The sequence below is a fragment of the Macaca thibetana genome, chromosome 9 (genome assembly GCF_024542745.1).
Source record: "Macaca thibetana thibetana isolate TM-01 chromosome 9, ASM2454274v1, whole genome shotgun sequence".
NCBI classification, from domain to species: Eukaryota; Metazoa; Chordata; class Mammalia; order Primates; family Cercopithecidae; genus Macaca; species Macaca thibetana.
The window spans coordinates 90,326,466-90,340,648 of NC_065586.1; the positions used below are offsets into that span (position 1 = coordinate 90,326,466).

The 14,183-nt window shown below is 39.4% G+C and overlaps 1 protein-coding gene and 1 pseudogene across 6 annotated transcripts in view; one reads left to right on the plus strand and one right to left on the minus strand.

Annotated features, from left to right (window-relative positions):
- Window positions 1–14,183, plus strand: part of TBC1D12 (TBC1 domain family member 12) — a 146,574-nt gene that overhangs the window by 83,655 nt on the left and 48,736 nt on the right. The gene's annotated exons all lie outside the window — the stretch shown is intronic.
- On the minus strand, window positions 9,283–9,853 carry LOC126962052 (40S ribosomal protein S11-like; annotated as a pseudogene). Its single transcript, XR_007728570.1, has one exon. The product of XR_007728570.1 is annotated as a 40S ribosomal protein S11-like (transcript).

Below are 14,183 nucleotides of genomic sequence, written 5' to 3' on the forward strand. Positions count from 1 at the left end.
TACATTCAACTACACATAAGAGGCTCCCCAAATAGTAGCCTAAATACACAAGAATTTAAGTGTGTAAGTAGCCCAAATTAAGTAGTTCCACGCTAGTATGGTGGCTCCATGTATCAAAGACAAGGGGTGATATCTTTCACCATATTCAGAAGAAACTTTATTTTCATGCTGACCTTATGCTAACCACAGAATGGGCTTGGGGACCCACTGGACCCAAAGTAAGACAGACTTGAGCTAAAACTCCACTAATCGCCTGACCTCTGCATACCTCTACTTTGACTCTGGACTATGGTAACATTTTGGGTCTCTTGCAATTAGTGTCAGATCAGAGCCGATATGCAGTAGTCCCTGAACGATCTGATTGTTTTCTTTTACCTAATGAATAAGTTACCCAGTAAAAGGCCCCTTTGGGGAAGGCTGGGAGAAACATTAATGGTGTAAAATTTTGGTAGTGTATTGGAGTCCTCTCAAGGGGACCCATCATCTTCTGCATTCAAAGGATTCTGGGTCTGTAAACTGGCTCAAGTCTGGGGAGTGACTGAGGGGCTGTTAGTCTTCATGATTCAGGATGGACTTTTATTCTCTTGACCTAGCACTTTTCTGCTTATATAGATCAACTAAGAATGTAGTAGGTTTCTTTTTTTCACTTCTAGCAACATTGTATCAACTAGCCAACAGGATAGGTTTGTGCAAGTCATACTACTCTGATTGCTACTTTGACTCTGCTGTTCATTATGGTAATTACGCTCACCTTGCTTTGGTGATTGAGTGCTGCCACTTGGTCCCTGTCACCCCAGGATTCAGTTATTCCCATTGCATTTAGGTTTCCCAGTTCAGTGACCGCAGTTCGCCCTGGAAGGTCTGGCTTACAAAAAAGTAATCACAGAGTTCTTCAAGAATGCTGGGGCTCCCATCACAATTTTATTTCTCACAATTGCAGTGAAAAATATGTCATCTGTGGCTGTAATCCTCGCACTTTGGGAGGCCGAGGCGGGTGGATCATGAGGTCAGGAGATCGAGACCATCCTGTCTAACACAGTGAAACCCTGTCTCTACTAAAAATACAAAAAATTAGCCGGACATGGTGGCGGGCGCCTGTAGTCCCAGCTACTCGGGAGGCTGAGGCAGGAGAATGATGTGAACCTGGGAGGCAGAGCTTGCAGTGAGCTGAGATCGTGCCACTGCGCTCCAGCCTGGGCCACGGAGCAAGACTCTGTCTCAAAAAAAAAGAGAAAAATATGTCATCTCTAGGGTACAATGGCTCATGAGTGTAATCCTAGCACTTTGGGAGGCCAAGATGGGAGGATCACTTGAGCCCAGGAATTTGAGACCAGTCTGGGCAACATAGGGAGCTGCTGTCTCCATGAAAATTTTTTAAAATTAAAAATAAATTTTAAAAAGAGACAAGTGTGTTTTCTGGACCCTTCCTGTATAGATGAGCGGGTTTTAAATGACAAACCTGTTCTGACATTCCCATCTCCCTGAGCCTTTGATTTCCTTCCTCTACGTTAAACCAAAGCAGGTCTGACATTTCCCCCTCACTTCAGTGTGGGCCGCCTTTTGGTCCATGTTTTAGCCAATCAACCAACCAAACTATTAGAGCCCCTTTCTAATTCTCTGGGCTGTAGCATTAAGTACAGCATCTCTGCTTAGTGAGCCCATATAAATGTATCCTGATCCAGCTTTATCATATATCAGTCCTTGTTCTTTCCACCATTATCTTATACTCTTAATGTCCATTCCCATACTTGTTCCTCAGATTTCTATGTGTATAAATTTAAAAACTCAAATAGTTCTTTTGGAGTATATTATGCCTCCTCATGGGTCTCACTTTGTAACTCACTTTTAGGAGCCTGCTGAGTCTTGAGTTTAGTTATAGGCCTAGAAGCAAAAGGGTAGTAAGGCTAGGTCCTGAGGAGAATCATCATTGTCTTGCAGGGCAACTGCGTCAGGGAAGGCAATTACCATTTCCTTAGGCAATGCAGGATTGATCACCTTCAGATGGTGTGGAGAGGCCTCTTCTACTGGCAAAGAAAATTCAGCAGAGTTTAGAAGCTCAGTGTCCCCAGCTTCATCAAGGTCTTCCCATGTATACCTATTTCAACTTTCAGGATCCCATTATTTCCCAAACATTGCCCTCACTTTAACAGTAGACCTTGCGAGGCTGGGAGTTCAAATTTGTTGTAGTTCAGCCAGTCATAGAATGAGATTCTGTATTTGATTTTCAGCAGTTGCAACCTGCTACTATAGGATATGAGGGTCCTCAAGGTAGAAGCTTTTAGTCATTTATCTGGTGCTTAAGGTGGGAATTCAAATCTCTGAGTTCATCCTTTTCTTTTTCCACTTTGTCTAATGACATTAGGAGCAACCAGCCAATCTTATTAAATTTTTTAGTTTTCCAAATATGTTCAAAAGTAACATGTACATCGTCACCCAGCTTTTTGCTTCTTATTAGTGGTTGATTAGGAGTATCCAGTGGGGATATTTTGCTAATCTCTGTTGCTAGGTTACATACCATGGACTACCAGTGCTCTCTTTACTACTGCAAATTTCCATGTGGTATCATTTTTCTTCTGCCTGAAGAAGATTCTTTTAACATTTCTTATTGTATTAATACTAGTCCATTGGCAGTGAATTTTTTTTCTTTTGAGTGCTTTTAAGAATTTTTCTATCTCTGATATTCCTCAATTTGATTATGATATGCTTTCTTTTTTTTTTTTTTTTCATATTCCTTCTCTTTCGGGTTTGTTAGGCCTAATGTATCTTTGCATTTGCATTTATAGTTTTCTGTAAACTTTAGGAAAAGTTTAGCCTTTGTTTCTTCTTCTGTCTTTTTGTTTTGCCCCCACCCACCTTTCTTCTGAGATGCCTAAATATATGTTGCTTGATAGTGTCCATGTCCCATAGCTCATTTAGATGCTCTCACTCTCTCCTTCCCTTCCTTTTTTTTTTTTTTTTTGGTCTTTTTCTCTGTGTATTTCATTTTCTGTAGTAGTTTGCTATTGTATTTTCAAGTTCACTGAATTTTTTTCTTCTGCAGTGTATACTCTGCTGTCAGTCCCATTGCTCTATCTTGTGTGTTTTTCATTTTAGAAATTGTATTTTTCATTTGTTACATTTTTATTTGGGTCTTGTTTCCCTTCTCTTTATGTTCATACTCACTTCTGCCTATATAAAAAACAATGTATATAAACTTACATTGCCCAGAACCAGTAGAAGAATCAACGATCTGTGGCAGCTATAGCCTTACGAAATGTATTTCTTTAGTAATAAGAGTTGAGGCTGGGCGCAGTGGCTCATGCCTGTAATCCTCACACTTTGGGAGGCTGATGTGGGTGAATTGCTTGAGTCCAGGAGTTCAAGACCAGTCTGGGCAACACAGCAAAACGTTGTCTCTACTATATATATATATATATATATATATATATATATAATTAGCCAGGTGTGGTGGCACACAACTGTATTCCCAGCTACTTGGGAGGCTGAGGTGGGAGGATTGCTTGAGTCTGAGAGGCAGAGGTTGTAGTGAGCCATGATTACGCCACTGCACTCCAGTCTGGGCAGCAGAGCCAGACCCTGTCTCAAAAAAAAAAAAAAAAAAAAAAAGACTTGAAAGCCAAAATTGCTTCTTCATCCACAGGCTGCAGAATGAATGTTGTGTTGGCAGGCATGAAAACAACATTCATCTTTTTGTACATCTCCATCAGAGCTCTTTAGTAACTAGGTGCATCGTTAATAAGCAGTATTGCTTTGAAAGGAATCTTTTTTTTTTTTTTTTTCCTGAGCAGTGGGACTCATCAATAGTCTTAAAATATTCATTTAACCGTGCTGTAAACAGATATCCTGTCATCCAGGCTTTATTGAGCACAGGTAGAGTAGATTTAGAATTATTCTTAAGGGCCCTAGGATTTTCAGAATGGTCCATGAGCATTGGCTTCAACTTAAAGTCACCAGTTACATTAGCCCCTAAGAAGAGAGTCAGCCTGTCCTTTGAAGCAGGCATTGATTTCTCTCTTGCTTTGAAAGTCCTCGATGGCATCTTCTTGCAGTAGAAGGCTGTTTTGTCTACATTGAAAATCTGTTTAGAGTAGCCACCTTCATCAGTGATCTTAGCGTATCTTCTGGATAACTTGCTACAGCTTTTCCGTCAGCACTTGCTGCTTCATCTTGTACTTCTATGTGTGTAAACAGTTTTTTTCTTAGACTTCATTAACTGATCTCTGCTAGATTCCAGCTTTTCTTCTATAACTTCTTCAACTCTCTCACCTTTCATAGAATTGAAGAGAGTTAGGGCCTTGCTTTGGCTTACGCAAATGTTGTGACTGGTTTGGTCTTTTATCTACACCACTCACACTTTCTCAGCAATAAGGCTGTTTTGCTTTCTTATCATTTGTGTGTTCATTGATTAGCACTTTTAATTTCCTTCAAGAATTTTTCCATTACATTCTCCACTTGCCTAACTGGCTGAAGAGGCCAAGCTTTTGGCCTATCTTGGCTTTTTTTAAAATTTCATTTTTATTTTTTGTGGGTACATAGTAGATACATATATTTATGGGATAAATGAGATACTTTGATACAGGTGTGCAAGTGCATAATAATCACATCATTGTAAATGGGGTACCCATCCGCTTGAGCATTTATTCTTTGTGTAATAAGCAATCCAATTATAATCTTTTAGTTATTTTTATTTTCTCGTTTTTCTTTTTGTTTTCCAAATTTTATGTTAGGTTCCAGGGTACATGTGAAGGTTTATTACATAGGTAAACTCATGTCATGGGGGTTTGTTGTACAGATTATTTTATCACCAAGGAATTAAGCCCAGTATCCAATAGTTACCTTTTCTACTCCTCTCCCTCCTCCCACCCTTCCACCCTTAAGTAGACCGCAGTATCTGTTGTTTCCTTCTTTGTGTTCAGAAGTTCTCATCATTTAGCTCTCACTTATAAGTGAGAACATGCGGTATTTGGTTTTCTGTTCCTGCATTAGTTTGTGGAAGATAATAGCCTCTGGCTCCATCAATGGTTCCCATTTTCGTTCCCGCAAAAGACATGATCTTGTTCTTTTTTATGGCTACAGGATTATTTTTAAATGTACAATTACATTATTTTTGACTATAGTCACCCTGATGTACTGTCAAATACTAGGTCTTATTCATTCTTACTGTATTTTTTTTTTTGAGATGGAGTTTCGCTCTTGTTGCCCACCCAGGCTGGGGTGTAATGGAGCGATCTCGGCTCACTGCAACCTTTGCCTTCCAGGTTCAAGCAATTCTGCTGCCTTAGCCTCCCGAGTAGCTGGGATTATAGGCATGCACCACCATGTTCAGCTGATTTTGTATTTTTAGTACAGATAGGGTTTCTCCATGTTGGTCATGCTGGTTGTGAACTCCCAACCTCAGGTGATCTGCCTGCCTCAGCCTCCCAAAGTGCTGGGATTACAGGCATGAGTCACAGTGCCTGGCCCATTCTTTCTATTTTTAAAAATCTATTAACCATCCTCACTTTCTCCCTGCCCCACTACTATCCTTCCCAGCCTTAGGTAACCATGTTTCTACTCTCTATCTCCGTGATTTCAATGTTTTAATTTTTAGCTCTACAAATAAGTGAGAAAATGTGATATTTTTCTGTGCCTGGCTATTTACTTAACATCATGATTTCCATTTCTATCCATATTGTTGCAAATGACAGGATCTCATTCCTTTTTGTGGATGAATAATACTCCATTGTCTATGGGAACCACATATTCTTTTTTTTTTTTTTTTTTTTTTTTTTTTTGAGTCAGAGTCTCACTCTGACTTCCAGGCTGGAGTATAGTGTACAGTGGCACAATCTCGGCTCACTGCAGCCTCCACCTCCTGTGAACCACATTTTCTTTACCCACTCGTCTGTTGATGGACACAGGTTGCTTCCAAATCTTGGCTACTGTGAATAGTGCTGCAATAAACATGGGAGTGCAGTGCAGATATTTCTTTGATATTCTGATTGCCTTTCTTTTGGGTATATACCTAGCAGTGGGATTGCTGGATCATGCTCCATTTTTAGTTTTCTGAGGAACCTCCAAACTGTTCTTCATAGTGGTTGTACTAATTTCCATTATCTCCAACAGTGTACAACGGTTCCCTTTTCCCCATGTCTTCTTCAGCATTTGATATTGCCTGTTTGATAAAAGTCATTTTAACTGGGTTGAGATGATATTTCATTGTAGTTTTGATTTGCATTTCTCTGATCAGTGATGTTGGGCACCTTCGAATATGGCTGTTTGCCGTTTGTATGTCTTCTTTTGAGAAACGTCTATTCAAATCTTTTACCCATTTTTTAAATTGGATTTTTAGATTTATCCCTGTGGATATATAAGCTTGAGCTCCTTATGTATTCTAGTTGTTATATTAATCCCTTGTCAGACAGGTAGTTTGCACATATTTTCTCCCATTCTGTTTATTGGTTTTGTTTTTGTTTGTCTTGCTTTGCAAAACGTTTTTTAACTTGATGTGATCTCATTTGTTCATTTATGCTGTGGCTGCCTGTGCTTGTGAGGTATTAATCAAGAAATCTTTGCCCAGTCCAGTGTCCTGGAGAGTTTCCCCAATGTTTTCTTCTGGTAGTTTCATAGTTTGAGATCTTAGAGTTAAGTCTTTAATCCATTTGATTTGATTTTTATACATGGTGAGAGATAGGGGTCTAGTTTTAGTCTTCTGCACATGATAATCCAATTTTCCTAGTATCATTTATTGAAGAGACTTTTTTCTCAAATGTATGTTCTTGGCACCTTTGTCAAAAATGACAGATTATCAGTAGATGTCTGGATTTGTTTCTGGGTTCTCTGTTCTGTCCATTGGTTTATGTTTCTGTTTTTATGCCAGTACCATGCTGTTTTGGTTACTGTAGCTCTGTAAGTATAATTTGAAGTCAGATAATGGGATTTATTCAGTTTTGTTCTTTTTTTTTTGAGATGGAGTTTCCCTCTTGTAGGCTGTAGTGCAATGGCGCGATCTCCGGCTCACTGCAACCTCCGCCTCCTAGGTTCAAGCGATTCTCCTGCCTCAGCCTCCCAAGCAGCTGGGATTACAGGCCACCACACCTAGCTAATTTTGTATCTTTAGGAGAGACCGGGTTTCTCCATGTTGGTCAGGATGGTCTCGAACTCCCAACCTCAGGTGATCTGCCTGCCTTGGCCTCCCAAAGTGCTGGGATTACAGGCGTGAGCCACTGTACCTGGCCAGTTTTGTTCTTTTTGCTCAAAATAGCTTTGGCTATTTTCAGTCTTTTTTGGTTGCATACAAATTTTAGGATTGTTTTTTCTATTTCTGTGAAGAATGTCATTGGTGTTTTGATAGGGTTTGCATTGAATCTGTAGATTGCTTAGGGTAGTATGGACATTTTAACAATGTTGATTCTTCTAATCCATGAACATGGAATATTTTTCCATTTTTTGGTGTCCTCTTCAATTTTTTTTATCAGTGTTTTACAGTTGTTATTGTTTTAAGTAAAAGAAGACCTTTTACTTATTTGGTTAATTCCTAGGTATTTAATTTTATTTGTGGCTATTATAAATGGGATTACTTTCTTATTTTTCAGATTGTTCAGTGTTGCATATAGAAATATTACTGATTTTTGTCTCGATTTTTTATCCTGCAACTTTACTGAATTTGTTTATAATTTTTAATAGTTTTTTGGTAAGTCTTTGGACTTTCCAAATATAAGATTATCTCATCTGCAAACAAGGATAATTTGATTTCTTCCTTGACAATTTGGATACCCTTTATTTCCTTCTCTTGTCTGATTGCTCTAGGTAGGACTTGCAGTACTATGTTGAATAATGGTGGTGAAAATCTGCAGACTTGTTTTGTTCCAGATTTTAGAAGAAAGGCTTTCAGTTTTTTCCTATTAAATATGATACTGTGGGTCTGTTGTATATGGCTTTTATTATTTTGAGGTATGTTCCTTCTGTCCCCAGTTTTTCGAGGGCTTTTATCATGAAGGGATGTTGAATTTTATCAAATGTTTTTTCAGCATCAGTTGAAATTATATGGTTTTTGTCTTTCTTTCTATTGATATGATGTATCACATTGATTGATTTGCATATATTGAAATATACTTACATTCCAGGGATAAGTCTCACTTGGTCATGATGAATTATCTTTTCAATGTATTGTTGAATTCAGTTTGCTAGTATTTTGTTGAGGATTTTTGCATCCATATTTGTCAGGAATATTGGCCCGTAGTTTTCCTTTTTTTTTTTTTTGGTGTGTCTTTGTCTTGTTTGGGTATCAAGGTAATACTGGCCTCATAGAATGAGTTCATAAGAATTCCCTCCTCTATTTTTCAGAGTAATTTGAGTAGCATTGTTGTCAGTTCAATTCTTCTTTAAATATTTGGTAGAATTCAGCAGTGAAGTCATCAGGTCTTGGGCTTTTCTTTACTGGGAGACTTTTAATTACAACTCCATAATTAAAATGTTTTGTTCCATTGTAACTTGATATTGGTCTGTTCAGGTTTTGTATTTCTTCATGATTCAATCTTGGTAGGTTGTATGTGTCTAGGAATTTATCCATTTTCTCTGGATTTTCCAATTTATTGGCACAGAGTTGCTCATAGTAACCACAAACAATCCTTTGAATTTGTGTGGTATCAGTTATAATGTCTCCTTTTTCATCTCTGATTTTACTTATTTGAGTCTTCTTTTTTTCTTAGTCTGGCTAAAGGTTTCAATTTTAAACAAAATTTTAAAGTTTGTAATTAGTTTTCTAATTACTTAAAAACTAAAAAAAAACAAAAAAAATTCTTCGTTTTTGAAAAGTTCTTTTCAAAAAACCAACTTTTTGTGATGTTCTTTTGTATTGTTTTCTGTTTCAATCTCATTTACTTGTGCTCTTTTTCTTTTTTTTTCTTCTTTTTTTTTGTTGTTGTTGTTGAGACATGGTCTCACTTTGTCACCCAGGCTAGAGTACATTGGCATGAACATGACTCACCGAAGCCTTGGCCTCCCAGGCTCAGGCCATCTTCGCACCTCAGCCTCCTGAGTAGCTGGGACTACAGGCATGTGCCACCATGCTCTGCTAATTTTTGGGTTTCTTTTCTTTTACTAATTTTGGATTTGGTTTGCTCTAGCTTTTCTAGTTCCTTAAGATGCATTGTTAGCTTGTTTGTTTGAAGTTTTTCTTCTTTTTTGATGTAGGCACTTATAGCTATAAATTTCCCTTTCAGTGTTGCTTTTGCTGTATCTCATAGGTTTTGCTATGTTTTATTTCCATTAACATTTGTTTCAAAAAAAATTTTTTTTTTTTTTGGGGGAATGAGAAAATAACTTTATTTCATTGTGGGGAGGGGGCCGATGTCCAGCCTCAGAACTTCTGGAACGGCTTCTTGGTGCCGGCAGCCTTGGTGACCTTTAGCACGTTGAAGCGCACTGTCTTGCTCAGGGGCCGACACTCACCCCTGTGACGATGTCACCAATCTGGACGTCCCTGAAGCAGGGGGACAGGTGCACAGACATGTTCTTGTGGCGCTTCTCGAAGCGGTTGTACTTGCGGATGTAGTGGAGGTAGTCTCGGTGGATGACAATGGTCCTCTGCATCTTCATCTTGGTCACCACACCAGAGAGGATCCGCCCTCGAATGGAGACATTACCAGTGAAGGGGCATTTCTTGTCAATGTGAGTGCCCTCAATAGCCTCTTGGGTGTCTTGAAGCCCAGACCGAGGTTCTTGTAGTACCGCAGGAGCTTCTCCTTGCCAGTTTCTCCCAGCAGGACCCTCTTCTTGTTTTGAAAGATGGTCGGCTGCTTTTGGTAGGCATGCTCAGTCTGAATGTCCGCCATCTTCCCGGCCGCCTGAAATAGGACTGTTTCAAAATATTTTTAAATTTTCTTCTTAATTCCTTCAATGACCCACTGGTCATTCAGGAGGATATTGTTTGATTTCCATGTGTTTGTATAGCTTACAAAATTCCTCTTGTTACTGATTTCTAATTTTATTCCATTGTGATTGGAGAAGATGCTTGATATTATCTCATTTTTTTGAATGTTTTAAGACTTGGTTTGTCTTTAACTAAGGAAGTAACATATGGTCTATCCTTGAAAATGATCCATGTGCTGAGGAGAAGAATGCATATTCAGCCATTGGATGAAGTATCTTGTTAATATCTATTAGGTCTGTTTGTTCTATAGAGCAAATTAAGTTCAATGTTTCTTTGTTGATTTTCCATCTAGAAGATATGTCCAGTGCTGAGAGTGGTGTGTTGAAGTCTCTGACTATTATCGTATTGAGGTGCATCTCTCTCTTTAGCTGTAATAATATTTGGTTTATATACATGGGTGCTCCAGTGTTGGGTGCATATAGATTTACAATTGTTATATCCTCTTGCTGAATTGACCCCTTTATCATTATATAATGACCTTCTTTGTCTCTTTTTATAGTTTTTGTCTTGAAATCTATTTTGTCTGACATAAGTATAGCTACTCTTTCTCCTTTTTGGTGTCCATTGTCATGGAATATCTTTTACTCTCCCTTTCTTTTCAGTCTGTATATGTCTTTATAGGTGAAGTGTATTTCTTGGAGGCATCATATCATTGGGTCTTTTTTAATTTTTTAAATCTATTCAGTTACTCTATCTCTTTTGATTGGAAAGTTTAGTCCATTTACATTCAATGTTATTGGTAAGTAAGAACTTACTCTTGCCATTTTGTTATTTGTTTTCTGGTTGTTATGTGGTCTTCTCATCCTTCTTTCCTTCCTTCCAGTCTTTCTTTTAGTGAAAGTGATTTTTTTTTTCTGGTATGATTTAATTTCTTGCTTTTTATTTTGTGTTATTTGTCGAATTTTTTTTATTTGAGGTTACCATGTGGCTTGCAAATACTATCTTATAACCCATTATTTTGAACTGATGACAACTTAACATTGATTTCTTAAGCAAACAAACAAACTAGCAAAAAGAAAACTAATACAAACTTTGCACTTCAACCTCATCCTCCTGCTTTGTTTCACTTTTTTTTTTTTTTAACTTTTGTTGTTTCTTTTTTAACTTCTGTTGTTTCTCTTTTTTTTTTTTTTTTTAGACAAGGTCTTGCTCTGTTGCCCCGGCTGGAGTGCAGTGGTGCAGTCATCGCTCACTGTGGCCTCTCAGGACCAGTTGATCCACCCACCTCAGACTCCCAAGTAGCTAGGACTACAGGTGCATGCCACCACACCCGGCTGTTTTTTTTTTTTTTCTTTCTTTTTTTTTTTAAGTAAAGATGAAGTCTTGCTATGTTGCCCAGGCTGATCTTGAACTCCTGGGCATGAGCAATTCTGCCATGGCCTCCCAAAGTGCTGGGATTATAGGCGGGAACCACCATAATGGCCAACTTGTTGTTTGTCTTTATGTCTTATTTTATTGCCTATGTCTTGAAAAGCTGTTGTAGGTATTATTTTTTTATTGGGTCATTGTTTAATATTTCTACTTAATAGTAGGCTGGGTACAGTGACTCACGCCTGTAATCCCAGCACTTTGGAAGGCTGAGGCGGGTGAATCACTTGAGGTCAGGAGTTCCAGACCAGCCTGGCCAACATGGTGAAACCCTGTCCCTACTAAAAACAATACAAAAATTAGCCGGGTAAGGTGGCACGTACCTGTAATCTCACCTACTGAGGAGACTGAGGCAGGAGAATCACTTCAACATGGGAGGCGGAGGCTACAGTGAGCTGAGATTGCACCACTGGGTATTGCTGTTTGTTATTCAGGGCCCAAGGGGCCTTTTTTTTTTTTTTTTTTTTTTGAGATACAGTCTTGCACTATAGTCCAGACTGGAGTACAGTGGTGCGATCTTGGCTCACTGCAACCTCCGCCTCCTGGGTTCAAGCAATTCTCCTGCCTCAGCCTCCCGAGTAGCTGGGATTACAAGCACATGCCACCACACCTGGCTAATTTTTTATGTTTTTGGTAGAGATGGGGTTTTACCGTGTTGGTCAGGCTGGTCTCGAACTCCTGACCTCCAGTGATTTGCCCACCTCGACCTCCCAAAGTGCTGGGATTACAGGTGTGAGCTACCAGCCCGGCCTCCAAGGGGTCTTTAGTCAGCATGTGATGAATCCTGCCAGGACTGGATTCTTCCCTTCAGGGCAGCAGGTTCACTTCTATTCTAGGGTGTCTCTAGAAATGTCGTCCAGGAGCTAGGACCTGAGATGGGGTCCTCACTACTGCCTGGTGCCGTATCTTACTGTGGCTGAACGGGTATCTAAGATGCAAGACAACGTTCTCTTTACCCTTCTTTCTCTTCTCCTCAAACGGAAGAAAGGAGTTACTTTTGTTGCTGCAAGCTTCACTGGGATTGAGAGAGGAGTGGCATAAACACTCCCCCAGCTGTCCTGTCTGGTGTTTCAGTGTGTCATGCACTACCCTAGTCCACTGGCTCTTAAGTCCAGCATAGCATCAGGACTTGCCTAAGAATTGCAGTCCTTGTGTCCTGGACTGTCTTTCAAGTTCACTTAGGATCCCAGAGCACTTTAACCTGCGATTGCAAGGCTTGCTGAAACTCAAGTTTCAGCTTCTGGGATGGGCGCTTCCCCTCTGGGCTAGTGCTGTTCTAAATGGTCCCTCTGTGGGTAGGTGCTGACTGAGTTCAGCATGATTTTGCTTTCCATGTGATAGGGCAGCATTAAGTTCAATGCAAAATTCCTCAGTCACTGTGTTGTTCCTCCCCTGAGTGCGTGGGTTCTGTCTCCTAGCGAAGAAGCCACTGCCGGGGGTTGGGGGAGGGGTCGTGTTGGCAATTTAAGACTGTCTTTCCTACCCTCTTCAATGCCTCTTGGGCGATATGAAGTTAAAACTAGGTACTGTGATTGCTCGCTTGATTTTTGGTTCTAATGAAGGTGCTTACTTGTATGCAGATAGTTAAAATTAGGTGTTCCTGCAGAGTGTACAATTGGTGCAGGCTTCTGTTCTGCCATCTTTCTTCACCCCCCTATCTTGGCTTTTGGCATGCCTTCCTCATTAAGCTTACCTATTTATTTCTGGCTTTTGATTTTAAATTGAGAGATATGGGACTCTTCTTTTCACCTGAACACTTAGATGTCATTGTAGAGTTATTAATTGGCCTAATTTCAATGTTGTTGTATCCCAAGAAATAGGGATGCCTGAAGAGATGGAGAGAGATGGGAATGGTCAGTCTGTGGAGCAGTAAGACACACATGTTTGCCTTGGCACACAAATTTGCCATCTTATGTTAGCACTGTGTGTGGTGCCCCAAAACAATTAGAATAGTAACAACAAAAATCACCACAGATCACCATAACAGATACAATGATAATGAAATAGTTTGAAATATTGCAAGAATTGGCTGGGCGTGGTGGCTCACCCCTGTAATCCCAGAACTTTGGGAGGCCGGGGCAGGCAGATTACCTGAGGTCAGGAGTTTGAGACCAGCCTGACCAACATGGTGAAACTCCATCTCTACTAAAATTACCAAAAAATGTAGCCAGGCGTGGTGGTGGGCACCTGTAACCCCAGTTACTCAAGAGGCTGAGGCAGGAGAATTGCTTGAAACCAGCCGGGAGGCAGAGGTAACAGTGAGCCAAGATCACGCCTTTGCACTCCAGCCTAGGTGACAAGAGTGAAACTCTGTCTCTAAAGAAAAAAAAAAAAAAGGAATATTACAAGAATTACTATAATGTGAGACAGAGACACACAATGAGCACATTGTTAGAAAAATGGCACCAATAGACTTGCTTGACATTAGGGTTGCTACAAACCTTCAATTTGTAAAAAATGCAATATTTGCAAAATGTAGTAAAGCAAATCACAATATAGTAAGGTATACCTGTAGTGTATTTATAACAGCTATTTTATCATCCTTGTGTTATAATCCTATTATCTGTGACATTTTTATATTGTGACTGTTGATTAATTTTTCTTCTCATTATGCATTATGTTTTTCTGCTTCACATCTCTTTTTATTGAATGTCAGACATTGTGGTTTACATATAGGTGGATGCTGGACTTTTTTGTGTGTTCTTTTGGATACTTTTTGGCTTTAGTCTGATTTGCAGTTTTTTGGAAATGGTTTGATCCTTTTGACCTAATCTTTGTTAGAGTGGTTCCAGAATAGCTTTTAATTTAGGAATAATTTGTCCTCACTACTGAGGCATTATTCTTCTAAGGACTGTACTTAGTACTCTTATCTGTCAGGAGGTCTTTCCACTCTCGCTGGTCT